This window comes from Delphinus delphis, chromosome 5, assembly GCF_949987515.2.
Source record: "Delphinus delphis chromosome 5, mDelDel1.2, whole genome shotgun sequence".
NCBI classification, from domain to species: domain Eukaryota; kingdom Metazoa; phylum Chordata; class Mammalia; order Artiodactyla; family Delphinidae; genus Delphinus; species Delphinus delphis.
In genome coordinates, this window is record NC_082687.1 from 102,157,912 (window position 1) to 102,183,920 (window position 26,009).

Here is a 26,009-nt window from a genome sequence, read left to right on the forward strand (position 1 = left end):
GTTTCATTAAGTCCCATTTGTTTATTTTTGTTTTTATTTCCATTTCTCTAAGAGATGGGTCAAAAAGAATCTTGCTGTGATTTATGTCACATAGAATGTTGTGCCTATGTTTTCCTCTAAGAGTTTTATAGTATGTGGCCTTACATTTAAGTCTTTTATCCATTTTGAGTTTATTTTTGTGTATGGTGTTAGGGTGTGTTCTAATTTCATTCTTTTACGTGTAGCTGTCCAGTTTTCCCAGCACCACTTATTGAAGAGGCTGTCTTTTCTCCATTGTATATTCTTGCCTCCTTTATTTATCAAAGATAAGGTGAAAATATGTGCATGGGTTTATCTCTGGGCTCTCTATCCTGTTCTATTTATATATATTTCTGTTTTTGTGTCAGTACCATACTGTCTTGACTACTGTAGCTTTGTAGTATACTCTGAAGTCAGGGAGCCTGATTCCTCCAGGTCCGTTTTTCTTTCTCGAGATTGCTTTGGCTATTGGGGGTCTTTTGTGTTTCCATACAAATTGTGGAATTTTTTGTTCTAGTTCTGTGAAAAATGCCATTGGTAGTTTGATAGGGATTGCATTGAATCTGTAGATTGCTTCAGGTAGTATAGTCAATTTCACAATGTTGATTCTTCCAATCCAAGAACATGGTATATCTCTCCTTCTGTTTGTATCATCTTTAATTTCTTTCATCAGTGTTTTATAGTTTTCTGCATACAAGTCTTTTGTCGAGAGGAGAATTTTCTGACGGGAAGGGGTATCTAGCCACCTGGTCCCTGTCTGAGTTTTCTTTTCTTTGCAATTCTTGCTCACCCTTCCTCTGGGCATGTCAGGAAGGGCCTGCTTTCCTGCAAATCTCTGACATAAGAGTGAACAATCCCTTCCCCTTGGCTTTCCTAAAGCACAATTGACAAGAGAAGCTTTCTTAATATGTGGCTACATACAAAGGAAAAACTGAAGGGGAATAAGCAGAGCAAGACCAAAGAAGTTAAACAGCTTGGCTTACAAGGTCTGAACCAACAGAGCTGTGTGCGTTATCTAATGCTAAGTAACAAATCAACTCAAGATGTAGTGACGTGACACCATCATTTATTATATTCCTGGTTTCCATTGGGTGGGAAGAGAGAAAGACATCTCATGGACAGTCTCACTTGAGAGCTCTCCTGTGGTTGCACTCACATATCAGCTGGGGCTGCATCATCTGAAGGCTTGGCCGGGGCTGGAGATTCCACTTCCAAAGTGGATCACTCACATGGCTGGCGAGCTCTTTCTGACTATTGGTTGGGGGACCTCGGCTTCTCTGCCAGTGGGTCTCTCCATAGGGCTGCCTGAGTGTCCTCATGGCATGGTGGCTGGCTTTCCCTAGAGCAAGTGGTCATTGCAGGAATGGTAATGCCTCTTATCTAACCTCAGAAGTCACCCACGTCCGATTCCTTAATATTCTATTGGTCACAAAGGGCCAGCCCTGATTCAGTATGGGGGATGAGTACACAGGGACATGAATGCCAGGAGGCATGGATCACTGGGGACCATCTTGGAAGCTGGCTACCACAAGAACCAACTGGCTCTCCAGGATCTGTGGGACTGTCCCATGCCATGAGGATCCCTATGAAGAGAGGGTTTTAGGTGCCTTCACTTTTTGGCTTCACCCATTGTCACAGATCAAGGACCAATTGGGCAAGAGCATGCAGGGCCACCCCTCTTCCAGTTTTATCTTTAGACATCAAAAGTGGAGAATTTAATGAATCCTACTCCACAATTCATGGTATACTTTCATCATTGTTCTACGGGAGGCTGCTTTTTTGCTTTATTTATTTATTCTCTTTTTATCTCCATCTCACACTTGCACTCTCTCCTCTACACCCCTTCCTCATGACCACCACAGGCAATCACTTTAAAATGTTTGATCAATGTCTTAGTCTGGTTGGGCTGCTATCACAAAATGCCATGGACTAGTGGCTTAAACAATTGACATTTCTTTCTTACAGTTCTGAAGGTTGGGGAGTCCAAGACCAAGTTTTAGTCCTTGGTGAGGGCCTTCTTCCTGGCTTAAAAATGGCTACCTTTTCACTGTGTCTGTACATGGTGGAGAGTGAGAGAGGCTGGTTTCTCTTCCTCATCTTGTAAGGATGCTAATCCCATCATGCGAACTCACCCTCAGGACCTCATCTAAACCTAGTTACTTCCCAAAGGACCCACCTCCAAATACCATCACATTGCGAGTTAGGAATTCAACATATGAATTTGGGGAGCGCATAAACATTTAGTCTGTAACAATGGGTATCCTTGTATTTTTATGCATACTTGGAAAATAGGTAGTGTTGTTTTATCTGGTCATGGATTTTTAATCTCCATGGATGTCATTAGATTGAAGAATTTGTTCTGTAAGTCATTTGGTTCACTTAGAACCTATGTCCTCAAAGGTGGGTTTCTGCCCCATTTCATTTATCCATCCTCCTGGTGATGGGGACACCCAGATCACCTCCAACCCCTCCATCACAAATGATGCTTCAAAGAAACCCTTTTCCCTTCAGTCCTGAGTGAGAATTTCCCTGGGGTCTCTAAGCAGGTGAAGGTCCCTGGTTCATATATATATATATATATATATATATATATATATATATTTAATGTGACTACATGTGAGCAGGTAGCTCTCCAGGGCACCCTTTACTCTCCCAGACTCTAGACCAGAGAGAAAGGATGTCTTCTTATCTCCCTTCTTCAGGCATTCCTGCCCAGGTCCAAGGTTTTGATTGAGAAATGTACTGCTTCTCCAGGAAACCAGTTGAGCTGTGGCCCACACAAGGGTAAGAGTACACCCTTACAGGTCCATCTGCAGAACATAGCCTAATGCGGCATCCCAACATCCTAAAAAAAAAAAAGGCTATCATTGCATGGTCTGAAAGGTCTTGTCCTCACACGCCAAGTTCGTGTCTCTATCCCTCAACTCTTTGCTGAGCATCAGACCTGCCTATCCTGTTACCTGCAACACATCACCCCTTGGCTATTCCAAAGGCCGCTCCAACTCTGCTTGTCCATATGCCATATTCTTTATCTTCGTGACCACTGCCCCCTTCCTGGAATGGTATCACCAGCTCCTCCACAGTCACCCGGTCACCATCACTGTCATCACTGCCCCTTGGTGAGGTTTTGCCGGGGTCGTCTCCTAGACATTTCTGGGGTCTGTTGTTTCTTTTCCGTCCAGACCCCATCACTCTTGCTCAGATTATTTCACCAGTCTCCTGACCCCCACTTTTCCAGGTACAAAGCCAGGTTGCTCACGTACAGAAAGGTCTGAGGAGGAGCCATGCATGACCTAGTCTCCAGCGCAGGTTCCCGACTCTGACACACAACTGGATCCCTGCACCAGGAGAAGAAGGTTGGATCAGCTGAATCGGAATCGGAGAGTGGAGTGTGAGGGGAAGAGACCGGCATTTCTAGTTTTAAAAGTTGCACAAACTTATGGTTACCAAAGGGGAAAGGTGGGGAGAGGGATAAATTAGGAGGTTGGGATTAACATATACACACTACTTTCAATATGTTTAAAACAGATAATCAACAAGGACCTACTGTACAGCACATGGAACTCTACTCAATATTCTGTAATAACTTATATGGGAAAAGAATCTGAAAAATAATGGATATATGTATATGTATAACTGAATCACCTTGCTGTACACCCGAGACTAACACGACATTGTAAATCCACTATACTCCAATATAAAATAAAAATTAAATTAAAAAAATAAAAAATAAAAATTGTACAAGTGATTTGGATGGGCAGCAGCCTGGGTTGAGACCCACTGCTGTCATGAAGTGCTTTTCAAACTTAAGTGAGCAGATGAATTACCTTGAGACCTTGGCAAAAGGCAGGCTCTGATTCAGGAGGGAGGATGCTGTGTTTCTAACAAGTGTCCTGTGCTGCTGATAATGCTGGTCTGCAGACCACACTTTGAGGAATACATTTCTAGTTTACACAGTTCCCAGTACACCACCTGCCTCATAGCAGGTGCTCAAGAAATGCTTGTTGGATGCATAATGCATGAGTGAGTGAGGGAACACCAGGCACTTGCGCATATTATTTTATCCCATTTTCACATCACACTGAGTGTCTAGTGTTCTTTATTACACCCATTTTACAGCTGGTAACTGGGAGGCAGACAGCTGTAGCAATTGACCTGCGTGCTTAAGATGAGTGATCATGGACACACCTGTTCACTCTCTCAGTCTTAGTATTTGTTGTAAAAGAGAGAGAATAAAAGTAATTGCTTCGGGCTTCCCTGGTGGCGCAGTGGTTGAGAGTCCGCCTGCAGATGCAGGGGACACGGGTTTGTGCCCCGGTCCGGGAAGATCCCACATGCCACAGAGCGGCTGGGCCCGTGAGCCATGGCCGCTGAGCCTGGGTGTCCGGAGCCTGTGCTCCGCAACGGGAGAGGCCACAACAGTGAGACGCCCGCGTACTGCAGAAAAAAAAAAAAAAAAAAAGACAGATAATGACAAGGGTTGGTGAGGATGTAGAGAAGTTGGAACCCTCCTACACGGCTGCTGGCAATGCAAAATGGTGCGGCCACTTTGGAAAACAGTCCAAAATCTCCTCAAAAAGTGAAACATAGAATTATCACAGGACCCAACAATGCCACTCCTATCTACCCAAAAGGGTGGAAAAAAGATGTCTACACAAAAACTTACACACGAATGCTCATAGCAGCATTTTTCATAATAGCAAAAAGTGGAAACAACCCAAACATCCATGGCTGATGAAAGGATAAACAAAATGTGGTCCATCCATACAATGGAATATTATTCAGCTATAAAAGTGAGTGAAGCACTGATTTATGCTACAACACGGGTGAACTGTGAAAACATGCTGAGCGAAAGAAGCCGATCACAAAGGGCCACCTATTGTATGATTCTATCTATGGGAAATCTATAGATACAGAAAGTAGATTAGTGGTTGCCTCGGGTTGGGAAAGGTGGGGAATTAGGGGTAACAGGCAAAAGGTATTGGGTTTCTTTGCAGGGAGGATAGGAATGTTCTAAAATTGATTGTGGTGAAAATACTAAAAACCATTGGATTGTACACTTCATTTTTTTAAAATTTTACTGAAGTATTGTTGATTTATAATGTGTTAATTTCTACTGTTAATTTCTACAACAAAGTGATTCAGTTATGCATATATATATGCACACTCTTTTTCATTATGGTTTATCACAGGATATTGAATATATTTCCCTGTGCTATACAGTGGGACATTGTTTTCTATTCTATATATAATAGTTTACATCTGCGAATCCCAAACTTCCAATCCATCCCTCTGCCACCCGCCCCCTTGGCAACCATAAATCTGTTCTCTATGTCTGTGAGTCTGTTTTGGTTTTGTAGATAAGTTCATTTGTAACATTTTGTTAGATTCCACATATAAGTCATATCATATGATATTTGTCTTTCTCTGTCTGACTTACTTCACTTAATATGATAATCTGTAGGTCCATCCATGTTGCTGCAAATGGCATTATTTCATTCTTTTTTATGGCTGAGTAATATTCCATTGTATATGTGTACCACATCTTCTTTTTTTTTTTTTTTTGCGGTATGCGGGCTTCTCACTGTTGTGGCCTCTCCCGTTGTGGACCACAGGCTCCAGATGCGCAGGCTCAGCGACCATGGCTCACAGGCCCAGCCGCTCCACGGCATGTGGGATCTTCCTGGACCGGGGCACGAACCCGTGTCCCCTGCATTGGCAGACAGACTCTCAACCACTGCGCCACCAGGGAAGCCCTCCACATCTTCTTTATCTGTTCCTCTGCCGATGGACATTTAGGTTGTTTCCATGTCTTGGCTATTCTGAATAGTGGTGCTATGAACATAGGGGTGCATGTATCTTTTAGCATTATAGTTTTGGCTGGGTATATGCCCAGGAGTGGGATGGCTGGATCATATGGCAACTCTATTTTTAGTTTTTTTGGGAACCTCCCTACTGTTTTCCATAGTGGCTGCACCAATTTACATTCCCACCAACTCTCACTGTGGTTTTGATTTGCATTTCCCTGATGACATATTTCATGTGCTTCTTGGCCATTTCTATATCTTCTTTGGAGAAATATCTACTCAAGTCATTTGCTTATTTTTAAATTGGGTTGTGTGTCTTTTTGTTATTGAGTTGTAAGAATTCCTTATATATCCTGGATGCTGCCTAACTTTTATTCTTCTAAGTCAAAGGTGCTTTAGCCTAAGTTCCGTCATTTGAAAGAAAAAGGAATACTCAACGTAAATACCATCCCTTTCCCTCTTACTCTTGCAAACATCAACGACTTACTGAGTGCTTCTGAGCCTCAGTTTCCTTATCTATGAAATGGGGATAATAATAGTACCTGCTTCCCAGGGTCGTTTTGAAGATCAAATGAGCTCATATATGCAAAGTGCTTAGAATAATACCAAGCATGCAAGGTAAGGGCCCCATAAAGACTGGCTATTGCTATTATTATCATTACTATGATAAACTAGTACGACCATGTTCATTATCACCTTCATTTCAGGTCCTAAAGCCAGGTGGAAGTGAGGGAAACGACCCCATTGGCGAGGTCCTATTATGTTCTAGTCACTTTCCTTATATTTTTTAGATTTCTCCTCCCCACACCCTTTTCAGGTAGGAAAAACGGTGTTGTTTGAGGAGACTGGGCTCAGAGCGGTGGGGTAACTTGCCAGAGATCCACAGCAGGATCTGAAAGCAGGATGGAATGTGCCATCCAGACCCTCCTCCAACTCAGCAGAGGCCTGTGGCCCCAGCTGCTGTTAGCCCGCTGTCAGCCCCTCCAGAGAAGGGGGCCACCTCGCCTACGGTGACAGCCCTTCTGAGGGCAGCCTGCCTCTGACTGATCAGGGTGTCCATGCTGAAGGGCCAGCCCAGCTCCAGAAGCAGCCCTTGGGGGTCGGGGTTGTATTGCCTTTAACTTCTCTCTCCCCTCCCCCCGCAATCTGATCCTGAGTCCCTCCCCTCCCTCTGTCATAAGCCTGGACTGACAGCCTTCCTCTCTGACAGCTTTCCTGGGGACGCAGGACTTTCAGTGCTAAAACCGGGGATGTCTAGCTGGGATGAGCTGGTGACCTTTGTGTGCTGGATCCCACCTGAGGCTGCCTCTAGGGAACCCTCCTAAGACTGGGGTTCAAAGCCAGCTCAGGCTGGTGCCGGGGGCCAGGCTGTTTTGCATCAAAGAAAGTGTGGAAGGAGAATGTCAGGAATGAGGGCTGAGTCTCCTTCACTCCTTATTGCTAACTTGGGACAAGACTCAATTCCTTAAGTGGTAAAGGTGAGAGTCATTAAGACATGAGAAAATTAAAGCGCAGTGAGGCCGGGGCTGTGCTGTGTTGCTTGTCCCGGTATCTGAGCTCATGGCCTGTTGTAGAGTGAGGCTGGGACACATGCATAAGGTGACTCGGCCCATGGGAAGGGGAAGGAAGGAGGAGGAACCTCACGCAGGACAGTCTGTCTCCTGTGCTTCACAGCCCAGTTGCCAAGGTTTTCTGGAGGATCCACAAAACAGCTGAACCGGTTTTCTGTGTACCCCTAGTCTGTCTGCTTAGACCCAGGTTGCCAGGACTGAGTTCCTGGTTAGAAACCAGCCTATTAGTTTATGCTAAAAGTGTATAAACAAGACTGCCCATTCTCAGAGTTTCATAGGTTTTTATTTTTTTCCCCTTCTCTTCTATTTTAAATCCTCCTTACACTGTTGTTCCTTGACGATGGTCTATGGCTATCTGCCTCATGTTGGAGTGTATTAGTCTGGGTTCTCCAGAGGAATAAAACCAATATGATTGATTGGTTATAAGGAATTGGCTCACATGATTATGGAGGCTAAGTCCAGACCCAAAAGAGCTGATGGTGTCATTCCAGTCCAAGTCTGAAGGTCTGAGAAGCAGGAGAGCCATTGGTTCCAGTTCAAGTCTGAAGGCAAGAGAAAACTGATGTCCCAGGCTGAAGGCAGACAGAGAGAATTTTTTGTTACTCAGCTTTTTAGTCTAGTTAGGCCTTCAACTGATCGGACGAGGCCCACCCACATTAGGGAGGGAATGTGCTTTACTCGATCTACATTTGAGTTTAAGCTCATCCAGAAACACCACCCCCCTGACCCGATACATCCAGAAATAACGTTTAACTGGGCACCTGTGACCCAGTCAAGTTGACACGCAAAATCAACCATCACAGCGAGCAAATGTGCATGCAAATGTCTAACCCTAATGTGTCTGGGTCCTTCTTCTGTTGCTGAGTAAACAGCTGTTGACTGTTGGATGGATGACCAGTTGCTCCAAGGGGCAGTTGTGTAAGTCACCAGATACTGTTAGGATGTGGGATTTGGGACAGACAACCTCGGGGTAGGCTGGGGGTCGACCTGGTCCCAGGAGCTGGTCTGTCTCTTTACTGATTTGAATAGTGTACCCTAAAAATTCATGTCCTCCCAGACCTAAGGATGTGGCCTTATTTGGAAATAGGATCTTGGCAGAGGTAATTAAATTAAGATCATACTGGGTTAGGGTGGGTCTAAATCCAGCAACAGTCCTTGTGAGAAGAAGACGCACAGATATGCAGAAAATAGAAGGCCATGTGAATCCAGAGACAGAGGCTGGAGCGATGCAGCCACTGGAATGCCAGGAGCCACCAGAAGTTGGAAGAGGCAGGGAAGGATTTCCCCTTGAGCCTTTGAAGGGAGCATGGCTCTGAGACACCTTGATTTTGTACTTCTGGCCATCTGAACTCTGAGATAATAAATGTCTGTTGTTTTAATCCACCTGGTTTATGGTAATTTGTTTTGGCAGCCACAGGAAACTAACACAGTCTGTCTTGAATAAGCGGCCACTGGGTTTTTCTGCCTCTCAAGGCTTATTGCCTGGCACTGCTCCTCTTTCTGGAACACTCAAATCCCCTCTGACGGACCTGTCCCCTTAACTGTAAATGCTCAGGCCCCATTGGGCTTTGGTAGGCCCTCTTATTTTTTCATTTCCCTGTTGCTTACTGGGCCAGGAGGTTCAGATTAACTCTGAGGAATTCATTTGCATTTTAGATAAGAAAGGCCGGCTTACGTGGGATGGCTGCAGGGGGAGCTGACAGGGGAGCTGAAATCCAATCCTTCTGGGCTGCTGACTCAACGAAGCCTTTCTTCCACTGGGGCACTGCTGGGTGAGACCCTGTGACCTGGGGGGTTTCTGGTGCCCGTCCTGCAGGAGAGGTCGCACACAATTCACTGCAGTTTGCAGGCTTCCTGGCCCTCCCTGAGTGTAAAGAGTTTTGTTATCTTTTTCTAATTATAAAATACATGCATATTCATTGAAAACAATTCAGACAATAAGTAAAAGTATAACGCGGCAAAAGTGACCCTTAATATCTTCCTACTGAACCATTATTAACATTGTGTCAACTCTTCTCCATTCTTACTTATGTGTTTATGGACAGATACACACACACCCTTTTTCTTTGTTTATATGTTTGATTTACATTTTATTTATTTATTTGTTTGGCTGCGCCACTCACCACTCGGCTTGAGGGATCTCAGTTCTCTGACCAGGAATTGAGCACAGGTCATGGCAGTGAAAGCCCGGAATCCTAACCACTAGGCCACCAGGGAACTCCCTGCATTTACACTTTTTAAGAATGATGTGCACTGTACATACCATTTTATAAGCTGCTTCTTCACTTCATAACACTGTGTACATCTTTCCACAGCTATCATTATGAGCTGATATGGACATTTTATTATTTTTTTTCATTGAAGTAGAATTGATTTACAATGTTGTGTTCCTTTCTGGTGTACAGCAAAGTGACTCAGTTATACTATGGACATTTTAAATGGCTGCATCGTTGCTGGCATCCCCTCCCCCGGACGTGCCCCTGCTGAGGTCATGCAGGTTAGAGTGGGCAGGTGGGAAGGACAGAGGCTTACCTGGTTGAGGATGAGGGTGGGGTTCCTGCCCCGACCCAGACACTATTAAATTGCTTTTCCTTGGGACTTTGTTTTTCTAGACGTTGAATGTGTGTAAAGATCTACGTTGTTGCCCTAATCAGATCTCACCACGGCGTAGAAATCAATGAGAGGTAGCTTTTAGGCTGTTAGGTAGAGCTCTGAATTATGAATTAAAATCCTGAAATGAAAACAAGATTTTCGGGGTGCCTGTTCCTTTTTTCCTTTGGGACCTTGGGGAAGGATTAAGAGATGCAGTCATCTACAGGTGTGTTGTTTACTGTTGAGCTGGTTCAAAATGTTTGTTTATGTATCTTCTGATGAGCAGGTACGAGTGGGCGCACCTCTGGACCCTGGAGCCTACCGCCTGTGTTTCCAACCTCAGCTCTGCCTACTCACTGAGTAAACAGGTAAGTCACCTGGCCTTGCCTTGCTTTAGTTTCCTGGGGCTGCTGTGACATATGACCACAAACTGGGTGGCTTAAAACAATAGAAATGTATTCTCATAGATCTGGAGGCCAGGAGTCCAAATCAAGGTGTCAGTAGGATGTGCTCCCTCTGAAGTCTCCAGGGCAGAATCCTTTCCTGTTTTCTCCAGCTTCCGGTGGCAGTAAGCAGTCCCTGCCTTTCCTGGGCGGTCTCTGTGTCACTCTAATTTCTGCCTCTGTCATCACAGGGCCTTCTCACCTCTGTGTGTCTGCGTCCAAATCTCCTTCCTTTTTCTCTTATCAGCCACCAGTCATTGGATTGAGGGCCCACCCTTATCTAGTAAGCCTTACCTTACCTTGATTACATCTACCAAGACTCTACCAACTGAGGTCACATTCTGAGGTTCCAGGTGGACATAAATTTGGGGGGGACATGATTCAACCCACTATACCCATCCTTTAGGAGGACATGTAATTTGTAATTTGAGGAATTTGTTAATACATATATATCACTTAGAACAGCAGCTGGCCCGATGAAACCCTCACAATAGCGGGTCATTATGATGCAAGAGACCTTTGAAAAGGCTCTGAGGAAAGATAATGTATAAATGCCCAGTGAAGCACACTTCCCAGCCAAGCAAGCCCCCTCCCCTTGCCCCCGCCCCTCTTTTTGAGTCTTTCCGTCTCCTATGCCAAAATATCAAGTTTTCCGCTTGCAATCCTTCCATTCAAGAATGGTTTATCTAGCCATTTGTTTATGTGTGGAAAATGCATAAAAATTTATAAAATAAACCCATTTACTTCCAGACGAAACTTAGCGTTTTTGCCCGGAGTGAATTTTTGTGGCTGAGTTACAAAATTCCGAAAATAAGGGTTTCTAATGAAACGGCGCTACCCTTTAATGAATCTCACTACCCTCACTGTAATAAAGAATGTACAATGTTTGGCATGATATACTCTGGAAAAATCGCCTAATGTGTAATACGAGTGATCGCCCTCTTCGTGAGCCAAGCTCTGTTTCCATTTTGTCGGGTAATTCAGCTCAACAAATATTTACGGAGCAACTACTGAGTCTCGGCGCTGGGCCGGGTGGTGGGGATGTACAGAGAGCATTAGCGAGGGGTACGGTGGCCTCTTCACCGGGAACATGTTGAACACTGTTCTAAGGGCCTTATGTACCCTTATATCCTAACAGGGCCCCGTGAGGGAGGCACATGTCTGTAACCCCATTGACAAAGGGCACACTAGAGGTACAGGGAGGCCCAAGTGATTTGCCCATCATCGTGCAGACGGCAGGTGCAAAGTCAGGGTTCATATCCGGGCAGTTGGGGTCCAGAGTTCATGCTCTTAACCACTGTCCTGGGCAACCTCCACCAACAGGTGCCATTCAGTGGGGTAGGTTCAGTGCCCAGGGGTTATGGAAGCCCATGGGAGGAAGGGCACAGTCTGGGAGGACGAGAGAATGCTTCTTGGAGGGGCGTCCTTGCAGAGACTTGTAGCTAGGGCTGACAAAGGAGAGAGGGGATGAGCAGGCACAGTCCCTGAGCTTGGAAACAGCCTGGTGTGTACGCACATGTGTCAGGTGTTGCTGGAGCCGCGTCACAGGAGACAGAGCATCAAGAGATGAATCCAGAGATGTGGAGCAGGGATCAGCTTGAGGAATAGCATGGTCGCTGCCCTGAGGAACATGGAGGTTCTCCTGCATGTGGAGGAAGAAAGGCCTGGACCAGGGTTTTAGGGAGAATGGCACACAAGTCTGCCTATTATGTTTCTTCGTTATAAGTGGAGTGTTTCAGGACATGTCACCTGGCTGTTCATTTCAGAATTGGGAAGAAAAAAGGAATATGGGGGGGGGGGGAAATACAGGCTACCATCTCAAAATTCCATCTAACCTCTTATCCTTCTGTCTCATTAGATATATTTGTATACAGTTCATCTTTCAGCCCCAAAGGTCTGAATCTTACCAGTTTTTTGCTGAGAACAAGATATTCCTGGTGACACAGCAATATCAACGAACACTTCTGAATGCTTCTTATGCACCAAGCACAGTTGCAAATGTTTTACATGTTTCAGTTCATTTAAGCCTTACCAGGAGTCTAGGAGGTAGGTCCTATTGGTATTCTCATTCTTAGATGAGGAAATCTGAAGCACAGGGAGTTTCCTCAGTATCATGACCTTGTAAGGGGTTGAGCCAGGATTTGAACCCAGCAAGTGGCTCCGGCTCCATCATTCTGACATGAATGGGATTTCCCCTTAGCATAGCAGAGCCCACACCATCAGTGGGCTTCAGGTGTGCTATGGATGAATTGTGCCCCCCCCAAATTCATGCGTTAAGCCCTAATTCCCCAATGTGATGGGGCCTTTGGGAGGTGCTTAGGGTTAATGAGGTCATGAGGGTGGGGCCCCACGATGGGGTAAGTGCCCTTCTAAGTAGAACACCAGAGAGCTTGTTTCCTTTCTCTCTGTGTCATGTGAGGACACAAAGAGTAGGAAGCCATCTACAAGCCAGGAAGAAGACCCCCACCAAGAACCTGATAACCTTGGCATCCTGATCAGATTTCCAGCCTCCAGAACTGGGAGAAGTAAAGGTCCGTTGTTTAAGCCCCCAAGTCTGTGGTATCTGTTATGGCAGCCTGAGCTGACTGAGACCAAGTGTGCCAAGATATTGAATCTAATTGTCCTCAGAGGGGGGTGGAAATGTACACCTGCTGCGTTGCTTCTGGATCAATGGTGGACACCAACGAGTCAGCTGATATGATCTGTGTGTGTGAGCCATGGCAAGATAATGGCCGTGCTATATTGTGTCCTGCTTTGTCATGAAGAGTGCTCTTAAAAGCCCATGAAAACTGGTACACTTGGAAGTGTGCATCTTGGGACAGACACTCAGAGACTGGGCTCCAGCTCTGCCACTCACAGGCTCTGCAAAACCCCAGGCATATTTGATATCTCTGGACCTCGATCTTCTCACCTGTAAAATGGGGGTAGCATTGATATGATATTTACGTGAGATACCGTAGTAAAGTGCCCGGCACCTGCTGAGTGGTTAGTAACGGTGCGTGGAACATTAATATAGAATTGGCTCTTCAGTACCTAGCTCAGGCATCCCCTCATCTTGAAAGCTCCCCCCTCTCGGTCTCCTCTGTGCCTGACACGTGCTGACGGTGGCTCCTTATGTTACGTTCGTGTTACTCACTGACTTTGTCCACCTGCCTCTTGGGTACACAGAAGATCCTTTTGGTACAAACTGCTTAGGGTAGCAGCAGAGGGATGGGAGAAGGGCTGTGGATGAGTGTGAGGCGACAGAAGGAAGGTCATGTCAGAATGAGGCAGAAGGTCACACAAGGGTGCCCCAGGTGTCTGGGAGAAGAGGAGAAGAATGGGCAGGGTTGCTGGTTGTGTAGGAGGAAGGTTCAGGCAGGTGGTTTTGGGGTGTAGAGAGCTGGGACCCAAGTGCACCCCTGCAGGGTTTTAAACAGGGAGTGGCTTGTTCAGATTTGCTGAAGTCTAGATGGGACCCCTGACTGCAGCGTGGAGATGCCCCAGCATGAGTGAGCCTTCAGAGAAATGGGGAGCCTGGCAGGGCAGGGGCTGGCTGTGACCTGTGGGCCTCGGGGTCTGAGCCGAACCGTCTGGCTGGCTCAGAAGTTTCAGCTAGAGGATCAGGGCTGTTAATAGCCTCACAGGCAGACAATGTGGTCCCTGGACCCTCCTCAGAGACCTGACCCTTCTCCCCTGTCCCCAAGGGTGCGATGGGGAAGCTGGTGCTGGAGTTGGGAGGATTTCTTGCATTTTTTGTCCCATGATCATTAGGTCTGCTGAAAAGCGAGGATTATTAATTAAAGGGATAAAGCGTGTGCTTCCAACGGTGATTACTCTTACTGTAAATCAGACTTAATGGTGGCAGAAATTCATTAGGGATTCATTTCCTAATGATAACGAATTGGTTCGAGCAGATGTCAGACGCAGCCGTGACTGTAATTCTAATTCCGGGCTCTGGGAATGGAAAGTGTCCAGGACCAAGGAATCTGGGCACCCTTCTCAGAACTTTGGGCATTAGCAGTGCATCCAGTGCTGGGTGACCCCTTGGAAGTGGCCTTCTCTTGATGACCTCCGAGACCTTGCTCTTTCTGTGCCTTCTTCCAGGAACGGTGGTCCCGATACCTCTTCACTGGAACTTTACTTCCCTTGGAAGTCTTCCCTGACTGCTCCCGGGCAGGATGGGGGCCCCTCTGGGCTCATGAAACTCTCACCACATTGTGGTCCCCTTGGGGGCAGGCACTGGCTTAAATCCATCTCTGCTTCCCCAGCGCCTGGCACATGGTCGGTGCTCCAGGTGAGGGCGGAATTAATGATGAGTGAGCATGGTCGGGGTGGGTCGATGAAAGCTGCAGACGTTTTACTTGGAACGTGGGCGCCAGAGAGGAACCCCTGGGACAGACACGGTAGGGCCCTTGGTTGCCTGGAACATTGGACCTCCCCATGAGGACCAAGGTGATCCAGGTTCCTCCCCAAGGCACACGGATGCCTGGACTAGGTGAGTCCTGGTCCTGTGGAATTCACAGAAGATTACAAGGCAGCAGGAGGTCAAGGTCCCATGTGCTTGCTGCTAAGCCTGTATGTCCTCACCTGTCAGATGGGATAACAGTGGTTGCTGTGAAGAGTAAATGAACTAATACGCCTCAAGTTCAAGTGCTTAGTGCCAAGCGTTCAGCAAATGTTAGCCATTATTATTATTATTTTGCTGAACTGATGAGTTTGAATCGCCAAACTTGTGACCAGGAGGAGAGCAATTGCTATTTTTCAATGAAGACCCACGCCCAGCATGGCAGACCAGGCCTCAGAAGGATGCGGCCAGGTGTGGATGGGAAGGAAAAGGAGGAAGAAAGAACAAGTGGGGGTCTAGAAAGGCCTGTCCTGGGGAAGCGCAGTGTATACTGAGTGAGCAGCGAGGAAGGACAGAAGGGGCTTGGGCCGCACTGCCCTCCAGAGTAATGTGGTCAGGAAGTCGGCTCAGGGGATGGGAGAATCGTCCCCAATGTACCACGTGGCCCTCTGTGTCTGCTCTCTCCAGCCAAGTGCTTGCAAGGTGAGTTGGGCCGGGTTTGGGTCCTCTTCTGGTCCGAGGTTGAGCCACCTCCCTCTGGACATTCAACCAAGACCCAGGCCCGGCTGTCAGCTTGCTTCCCTGCCACCTGGAAACGTGGCCAGCTGGCCTCTAAGGAGGCAGGCTCTCTGCAGACGGGGCTGAGCTCCCAGGGGAAAGAGAATCTTTTCTCATACCGTATTTTGTTGGCAGGAACAGGAGTTGCTGTTTGGGTCCTTGGAAACTCGCAAGGCCTCTTAGGACTGTCATCTGTAAGAATCTATTAACGTTTAGAAACACACATTTCCTTTGGTCCTGCCATCCCACACTGGGAATCTCCCCTGCAGAAACGAAAGCCCTGGAATGTAAGGCCATAGGAACAGGATGTTTATTGTCACTTGTTTGTGGTGGCAAAAGCCTGGAAGCGGGCTTCCCTGGTGGCACAGTGGATGAGAGTCCGCCTGCCAATGGAGGGGACACGGGTTCGTGCCCCGGTCCGGGAAGATCCCACATGCCGCGGAGCGGCTGGGCCCGCGAGCCATGGCCGCTGAGCCTGCGCGTCCGGAGCCTGTGCTCCACAATGGGAGAGAGGCCACTACAGCTAGAGGCCCGCGTCCCGCAAAAAAAAAAAAAAAAAAAGCCTGGAAGCAACTGGAAAGTCCATCGGGACTAGAAAGGTGGAAGAAGTTAATGATATACATCTTTTTGGAATATCAACCTTTTAAAAATTAGATTTCTATGTAGTGATCTGGGGTGCCGTCCTTGATATATTGTTAAGTAAAAAACAAACAAAAACTCCAATTTGACCAGTAATGTGACTTGGGCAATGGCATAAAAAGTTAATTTAAAAGTCCTATGTGTGTATCTGTATGAGTCTGCCTGAGTTTGCTTAACAAAGCACCATGGACTGGGGACTTAAACAAGAGACATTTATTTTCTCATAGTTCTGGAGGCTGGATGTCCAAGATCAAGGTGTTGGCAAGATTGGAGGCTGGGAGTGGCTTGGTGTCTCTAGATTCTGGGTGAGTACGTGGCAGGAAAATACTAGGGAACGAGACTGTTAGGGGATTGGGGCCAGGTAGCATAGATCCTTTCATAAAAAAATAAGACTTGGAGAGAGGACATGCAGATAACCCTTCCAACAGCCTTCCCCATTTTACCTCAATGAGCTCTTACAATTGAGTGAACTAGTTTTATTGCCACTGTGCAGATGAAGGAACTGAGGTATGCAAAGGTTAAGTGACTTCCTAAATGTGGCTCAGCTAGTTAGCTGTAGAATGAGAATTCCAAGCCAGGCAGCTGTGTTCCAGAGGCTCTTTGCCTGACCGCCTCTGTACCGAGGTGTCTGTGCTATTCTCAGGGATGACTTTGACCGGCGTTTTTAAGCCCCCCAGCGGCAGAGGCTACATCTGCTGTGTTTTGGTGGCGCTCTGAGTACGCAGTCTGAGCCTGATACCTGGCAGAGACTGGTTCCATTCTTCAGACTTGGGAGAACAAATGAACTTTGGGAGACAGGCAGGGGGTGCTATGCCCACGTAACAGATGAGGAAACTGAGGTTTGGGCTGATTATCCCCCAAGGTCATCCAGGTGACTCCACACCCGGGATTTCTCCCCTTCACCTGTGCGTGCTTCCTCGTAGTCCTCACAGCAACCCTGTAACAGCAGGGGTATTTATTCCCCTTCGAGGTGGGGAAACTGAGGGCCTGAGAAGTGAGGAGCCTGCCTGACCTCTCACAGTAAACAGAAGCAGAGAATACCCTAGTTCAGGATGCTGGGTCTCACCTAATCCCTCAGAGGCACGCGGTTCTCACGACACATCTGGATGTGGTTGGCAAAGGCCCCTCGTGCGGAGGGTTTCCTTTCCGAGTGCCTCTTTATAGACTTGTAATGAAATTCTCTTGTGCTTTGCGGATCCCGGTTTGCCGCTGTAAAGATAATTCCTTCTCCAAGTGGAAGACAGAGGCTTTTGTTTGCTTTCCTAGCAGCAGTAGAGACAGGTGTACCTCTCTTAGACATCTTCATCGCTGTTTGAAAACGAATCCTTCCATAGTGGGGTTGGGGTAAGGATAGCCATTGTAGCGGGAAAAACACTGTGCTGTGTGTTTTCACTGCGATCTCGTTGAACACTCCTGACATCTCTGCTGGATCAGTATTACCATCGCCTTTTAATGGAAGAAAAGACTGAGTTTCAGAGAGGAGGTCGTTCCTGCCCAAGGGCAGGTGCTAAACAAGTGACAGCGGCAAGACTTGCTGTTTGAGTGTATCTTGAATCTTGCCCTCCTTAGCTGTTTTCTCTGTGGCCTCTGCCTGAGTCCAGGATCCTTGCCATCTTTCTTTTGGACCAGTTCACATTCGAGGCTCTGGGCCTCGAATCTTGCCCCTTCTCCTCACTGCCTCCAGCTTTTCCTAAACCACTAACTTCTTCAGCTGTTTCCCTGCTTAAAACACCACCGAGTCCCAACTGGCCTCGGGAGAAAATTCAGTTCATCAGCTCCACTTGGAACACGATTTTTTTTGTGGTATGCGGGCCTCTCACTGCTGTGGCCTCTCCCGTTGCAGAGCACAGGCTCCGGACGCCAAGGCTCAGCGGCCATGGCTCACGGGCCCAGCCACTCCACGGCATGTGGGATCTTCCCGGACCGGGGCACGAACCTGTGTCCCCTGCATCGGCAGGTGGACTCTCAACCACTGAGCCACCAGGGAAGCCCTTGGAACACTTTTTAAAATGAGTTTTCATAGGAGTCGTCCTTTGCGAGAGAGGACTTATGACAGGACAGAGACAATATGGTGGACCAATAACAATAACAGGTAGAGTGGGATCGCAGATTTACACACCACCCCTCACACAGGTAAAGGAAATGCAGCTTCTGTATTTTCTAGAAATGACCTAACCTGTGCTGTTGGGTAGCAGCAGAAAGGGGAGAGGGACCCACAGTTTGATAGTCCTGGGATCTCAGTCTCTTCCACAGTTACAAGTCTCCTTAGTAACAGATCTCTTTCAGGTACGTGCTCAGACTTTCCGTGTCTCCTCCTTTCTTGGCATCTGCAAGGGTTGAGGGTGAAGCTTCCATGACCCTATGGAGGCAGGTTGGTTGGGGTGTCCCTGGGTCTTCTTGGCTCTGTGGTGGCATATCCAGTTTGGGCTGATCTGGTCCCCTGTGTGGGATCTAATGAGGGTCAGCTGGGCCCAGCGGCCTCTGGGGCAGCCTCTGAGCACTCATTGCTAACGGTCTTGGCTATGCACTTATTTCTGCTCTCAGAGTCTCTGCACTCTGTGGCTCCTTCCTTCCAACTTGAGCTTCTCCTGGTCCCCTCAACCTTTCTGCCTCTCACCAAGGCATCTGGGAACCTCTGGGTGCTCTGTTGATTGTGGAGAATGAACAGTGCCTCCTTAGGGTCATGTATCCAGACATGTCCTCTGTTGACGCTTCCTTATTGCCCTGGACCGCCATGTTGGTTGTTGGACCACATGCAATGTGCAGCTTCTCCTAGAGCCTTGCAGCCTCCTCTGGCTCTGCCTGGGCAAGCAGGTTGTGAAGCTGAGGCTCTCTGGTTCCTCCAAATTATGTGGACATTTCTACCTCAAGGTCATGGGCATATCGCTTCTCTGTCCCACCTCCTTCTCTCTCCTCTTCGAGAGCCAGATGGATTTATTTCACTCTCCTTCCTGTCTGGTAGGGACTTCCCTCTGTCCTTCCCTCTTCATTCCAAGGTGGCATTCTTGTTCTCCTATTTCCTGAGACCCTAAAGTAGAATGGCTAACAGAAAATGAGATTTATAGTAAGGTAGAGGAGATGAAAATATATATCTGTATAATATATCCAAATATTATTCATGTCACAGTAAATGAAATGAACACTTGGGCTTCTCAGTAGCCCTGTAAGGCTTTTTTTGGGGGGCGGGGGCGGTGTCGTGCCGTGCGGCTTGTGGGATCTTAGTTCCCCTACCAGGGATGGAACCCGGGCCCTCAGCCATAAAATTGCGGAGTCCTAACCACTGCACCACCAGAGAATTCCCCCCCGTAAGGCTTAAAGATAAGGGAACAGGCTCTTAGAGGTGAGGTGTTTCTCAAAGCCATACGGAGAATTAGTGAAGAGTCTGAAATCGACCCGGGGACCCTGACTCCCGGGTCAATTCTTGTTCCACTAGACAGTGACGAAGAGTTACGGGGTGTCATGGAGGGCACAGACTTTGGAGTCAGACAGACCTAGGTGTGAATTCTGGTCCACCAATTCTGGTAAATGACCTTGGGGAAGCTACTAACCTTCACTAAGTCTGTTTCTTCAGCCCAAAATTGATGGTATTAATACTTTCAGTTTTGTTGTCACAAATAAATAGAATGATGTAAAGGATAGGCTACATGTTGAGTTAGGATGCATTTGGCTACAAGTAAAAGAACACCCCTCCTCAACTGGCTTAATCAATAATTAACTTATTATCTCACATAAAAGGGAGTCTGAGGATAGGGTTGTTCCAGGGTTGGCTAAACAATGTCAACAAAGACTGGGTTCTCTCCACCTCGCCTCTTCGCTTTCCATCCTCAGCGTTTTCACTGGGTCCCCTCATAGTTGCAAGATAGCTGCTACAGCTCCAGACATCAGATTCTCACATACCCATGTCCAGAGGCAGAAGTAGGACATTTTTTCTTCCCTTGTGCATGTCTTCTGAAGAGTAAAGAAATCTTTCCCAGATGACCCCCATCAGTCTTCCACTTACATTTTATTTGTCAGAACAGATCACATATTATTCTTGGTACCTACAGCTGCATAAGAAATCATACCAAAATTTAGTGACATGACTACAACGATCATTTATTTGGCTTATAAATCTGCATTTTGGGAAGGGCAACTTGACTTTGCTCCGTGCCTAAGCTGGGGCGGTTCCACTGGAAGCTAGAGAATCCAGTTTCAAGACGGCTCCTTCACACAGCTGGCAAGTTGGTGCTGGTTCTTGGCTGGGAGCTCCGCTGGGGCTGTGGGCCTGGGACCTTGATTCCTCTCCATTGTGGACCTCTCCATGGGCTGCTTGGGTGTCCTCACAGTATGGTATCTGTGTTCCAAGAACGAGCCTCCCAAGAGAAGCGGGTGGAAACTATATTACCTACGACTTAGCCTTAGACGTCACATAGCATTTTTCTGCCGCAGACGCAATCTCACCCAAATTCAGAGGGAGGGTACCTAGACCCCTGCCCGTCCACGGGAGGAGTGTCAAAGTCATATATTCAGAAGAGCACATGGGATGGATTATATATGGGTGCAGCCGTTTTCGGAAAATACAATTTGCCGAAATACACATGCTTACCTATTAACCAATCAATAACAAGGAGGATGAGACCGCCATGTTTGGCTCAGACCTATCTGGATTTGTGAGAGCGGTGATGGGGCAGGGCATTGGCCAATATGGAACAAACAGGAAACTGCAGTTAGCTAGGCAACCCGAAGTATTGCATTGGGGGCAGCTCAACAAATGATAAGTGTTACTATCATCGGTCATCTAGTTCTAAGACTAGGTATCCACCTATATTGAGAATCCTCTGTGCAGCTAGTCAGAGCAGAAATGTCCTCCAGAAAGAGTTTCTTGAGGGCAGCTGTAAAGGTGAGCTGACTTTCCTCCCTAAGCTCCCTGCCCCATTATGAGCCACCTTCATGGCTTGACTTTTCCTCATGCTGGAAGGGCTAACATTTTATTGGTATGGAACATTCCAGCAGGGCAAGTTAGTGGTGAGTTGAGCCTTTTCTGAGGCCATTGTTCCTTCATGCCTGTCTATTTCCTTGTAGCTGTTTTTGGGTGTTAGAAAATTGGATTAAGCTTCAATCGCATTTTCCCCTAAACACAAAAGTCCAAAATTAGTAGCACATTTCTAACAGACCTCACTTCAAGCCACATCAAATTAACTAGAGTCGTTTTAAAATGGTCCTGTATATATTGCGCAGTGTGGACTGGAAAGGTTTATGAAGTGAGGTATGTTTGTAAATACTGGAAAGCTCAAAATTGTTTTGACCTTGTGATATTTGAACCATTTTCTTGTAAATTGTATTCAACTTGGAATTGACATCCTGGGGATTTATAGCCCTTTTCCCCTCTACATATTGCTCTGGAATTTTATTACAAGCTCGTTTGATGACTTTGTTTTTATAAACCTTGATGTTATCCAAAGTTGCATAAGATCAAAGAATATCGAGGATAGAAACCTCCTTTGAGAGCTCCTATTCAGCCCTCAGAACTCGCTCATTTTAGGGTTGAGGAAATTGAGGCTCAAGGAGGTGAAATAAGTTACTTAAGCCACATAGAATGTGGGTGTCTGGGCTAAAAGTTGAATCCAAGACTCCTGGATACAGATCGGGTGCATTCTGGACTAGAATGAACACATACACTGAAGGGACATAGGCAGCCTGAACTCTGCACTGAGCTACCTCTCTTAGTAGCTGTGTGACCTTGGTTTATGTCGCTAACCTCTCTGAGCCTCGGTTCCCCCTGCCCCTGTGAAGTGGGGATATGTGTCCTTATCAGGGTGGTTGCAAGAATTAAACAAGATGATAACAAGCATGAAACAGAGCCCAAGACCTGGTTCACAGAAGGTGCCTGATTTCCTGTTCTTTCCCTTTTCTAAATGTCTCCTTGTCTAGTGCTTTATCCTGCTGAAACAGTCTTGGGGGTGAGGAGATTCAGGGGGCGTGGGCCTGGTGGCAGTGGGGGAGAAGGAGGTCTCAGGGGGCCGAGAAGAAGTGAGGGATCCTAGGAGATGGTGTTTGTTACCCAGGGGCTGCAACTCAGGTGGGGGATCCGTGGCTGGCAGGAAGAGTAGATGGTGCCCCTCTGCACCTTTGCTACAGGAAAGCTTTTGCCATCTACTCACCTCTCAAGCCTTGACTCCAACATCACTTCCCTATGAAGTCTTCTCATCCTTCTCTCCTCTGTGCTCCTCCAGCTCTGAGCTCTGGCTTAGGGATGGTGTTTGTCCGCCTGTCACTAGAGGGGCTGAACCAAGGAGCAGTTCGCGTCCTTTCATTTCACAAGGAGTCTCGATATGGGCAGTCCTGGCAGGGGCAGGAGCTCAGTGATGTTCCCAGGGACCCCGGCTCCTCTCCCTACACCATCTCCAGTGTGTGGCAATCATTAACGTGGTTACTTCCTGGTTACAGGATGGGCATTCCACCCCAAGTCTCCCACTGGAGTTCCAGGAAAAGGAAGAAGGAAGCGACAGTAGAGAAGGATGTACAAGCTTTCCTAGGAATCCTTAGCAAGCTCTGCTTACAGGTACTGGTAGATTAAAGATATCCATGAATTCTTTGCTACTCCCCTCGGTGAGGGATAGGGTCTCTGTGTTCTCGCCTTGAATACGAACAGGCTCAGGGGCTGCTTGAGCAATAGAGTACAGCAGAAGTGGTGCTGAGCTAGTTTCCAGGTCGAGGCTTTAAGGAAGTGGCAGCTTCTGTTCCCTAGCTCTTGGAATCCTCTCTCTCGGTACCAGGCCACCATGCTGTGAGGAAGCCCAAGTCACCCCATGGGGAAGCCCATGTGAAGAGGAACTGAAGCCCTCAGCCCATAGCCAGCACCAACTTGCCAGCCATGTGAGTGAACCATCTTGGAAATGGATCCTCCAGCCCCATCTGAGCTGCCCCTGCTGATACCACTGGAGCAAAGATGAGCCCTGCCCACATTCAGATCATAAAGGAAATAGATAAGGGTTGCTGTGTTAAGTCACCAGGTTTGGGGTTGGTTTTTCTGCACTGCAATCGATAATCAGAACATGTGTCATTGGCCAGAAGGCTGTCACGTGGGGACCTCTAACTGCAAAAGAATTTGGGAAATGTGCAGGCACGTTGACACCTAGAGAGAAAAATCAGGGTTCTCTTAGTAACAAAGAGAACAGACAGAGAGTAGGCAGTTGGCGTTGCTAAACTGGCATCTGTAATGTTTTATTAACTTCATGGTTGACATGCCTGTCCTCTCTATCACTCTTGTCTCCACTTAAAAAATTTATTTACTCCATAAATCATGCACTCCACATGCAAAGAGCAGGTACTCCATATATATTTCTAAATTACATATGTGTAATAACTGTAAATATATAATGAATGTTATAAATCTTACAGTAAAATTTCACAATGGATTTTTAAAAACTACTAAACAAGATTTCTTAAAAGTATATTTTTATTCTCTTCATTCCCGGTGCTGAAACAAAAATTATTAATAATGTTTTGGATGCTTTTTAAAAAACATCCCTTACTCTGTGAAATCTGTAGTTAATATCTCCGGGCACAATATATAACCATTCAGAGAAGTTTGTTGCTAGTGATAGCAGTTGTAGATCATATTTAGCTTGTTTTCCTGATGAATTTCTCTCAATCTCTCTCTCTCCCATTTCCTTTGCCTCCGATTAGATGTCAGGGTTTCTACCTAAGGGATGACAGAGAGCTCGTACTTGGAAGGGGAGCAGTGTCAGATCTGCTGTTTTCTGGTCCACTCAGCCTTACCTGTTGAGTGTTGTCTGCAATCTGTGGATTCTCTGCAGGAATTTTGTTCAGCTGTGTGTGCTTGTTCAAGTTCATGTAATTAGCAAGATAATACGAAGTTGCAAACCTACTTTACCTGGTGCAGGTAACTACACTGTACTGGACAGGCCAATGGAAGAGCTGCGATCACCACGAATCCTGCCCATCCGCACCCTCCACCCCCGGCATATTCCACCATGTGATGACTAGTTCTCCCTCTTTCTGCGGGATGCTCACGTGGACCCACCAGACACAGGTGGGCTCCTGGGCACCAGCATCAATCCACATATTAAATGCAGCAGAGCTTAATCTCCTAAGTCCTGCTAACTCTTAGATAAGAAGAAAGAGAAGTAGCAATTCTTACCCGTTTTCTTACATCCCAGTGCCATTGTGCACAGCCCCAGGTGTGCATTTTCCCCACTTTGGAGAACATCAGCCTCTTAGGATGTGAGCTTCTTGTGGGCAAAACTTATGTCTTGCACATCTCTGAATCCGCAGTGTCTGGGGCTGTTCCGGCACCAAGAAGTTGCTAGCTCAGTGTTTACTGAATGAATGAATGAATGAACAGGATCGATCTATGAATAGCAGGGCCCTGAGCTCTAGGACAGGACTCAGGGGGGAAATTCTGGAACCCGGGCAGGCTGTCAGATTCAGGGACGTACTACTCCGAAACTCGCTTCATTAGTTCTGGCCTGGTCTTTCCATCTGTAAACAGAGAATTGGAATAATAACACGTTCATACCCATTGTCCACAGGAGTTCACGAGATGATGCATGGAAGAATGAGTGAGACTCTTCCAGGGCTTGACACCATAGTTGTTCACCCAGGGTATGTTCCTTTTCCTGGAAAAAGAAAGTAAGACAGAGTGGCAAGGCCATTGCCTGGAGGCAGCTGCAGTGTCTGTGTTGGTTTCCCATTGCTGCTATACCAACATAAATTTTTAGTTTTACAGTTCTGGAAGTCAGAAGTCCCATGTGGGTCTCACTGGGCTAAAGTCAAGATTTGGGCAGGGCTGGTTCCCTCTGGAGGCTCCAGGGGAGAATCAGTCCCTTGCTTTTTCCAGCTTCTAGAGGTCACCTGACTTCCTTGCCTCGTAGCCCCATCCTTGCCTTCAAAGCCAGCAATTGCGTCACTCCAACCTCTGCTTCTGTGGTTACATCGCCTTTTTTTTAAAATTCATGCTCTTGCCTCCCACTTATAAGGACTCTTGTGATGACACTGGACCCACTCTGGTAATCCAGGATAATTCCCCATCTCAAGATCCTCAATTTAATCACATCTGCAAAGTCCTCTTTGCCATTCATAGTCTCCGGGGCTTAGAATGAGAACATCTTTGGCTGGGAGATGCTGTGATTCAGCCTATCACAGTAAACTACCATCCCAGTTTGCCTGGGGCAACCAGTTTTAGCCCTGAAAATCTGGTGCTCTGGAAATTTCCTTAGTCCCATGCAAACTGGGACTGCAGACTTACTGACAGGCAGCATGATTTTAACGGTTAATATGTGCGCTATAGAATTAGACAGACCTGGATTAGAATCTTCTTTCAGCCACTTACTAGGTGTAGTACATTGTGCAAGTTGCCTCAGTTTCTTCATCTGAAAAGTGGGAATAATAACAGCTAACTTCAGGCTTCCCTGGTGGCGCAGTGGTTGAGAATCTGCCTGTTAATTCAGGGAACACGGGTTCGAGCCCTGGTCTGGGAGGATCCCACTTGCCGCGGAGCAACTAGGCCCGTGAGCCACAACTACTGAGCCTGCGCGTCCGGAGCCTGTGTTCCGCACCAAGAGAGGCCACAATAGTGAGAGGCCCGCGCACCGTGATGAAGAGTGGCCTCCGCTCGCCGCAACTAGAGAAAGCCCTCGCACAGAAACGAAGACCCAACACAGCAAAAATAAATAAATAAATTAATAAACTCCTACCCCCAACATCTTCTAAAAAAAAAAATAATAAAATAACAGCTAACTTTGAGGGTTGATGTGAGGATTAAATAAGAAAGTGTGTGTAATGGTGACACATACAAAACTGGTAGCTGTCGCCGTTATTGGTATTCTATGGA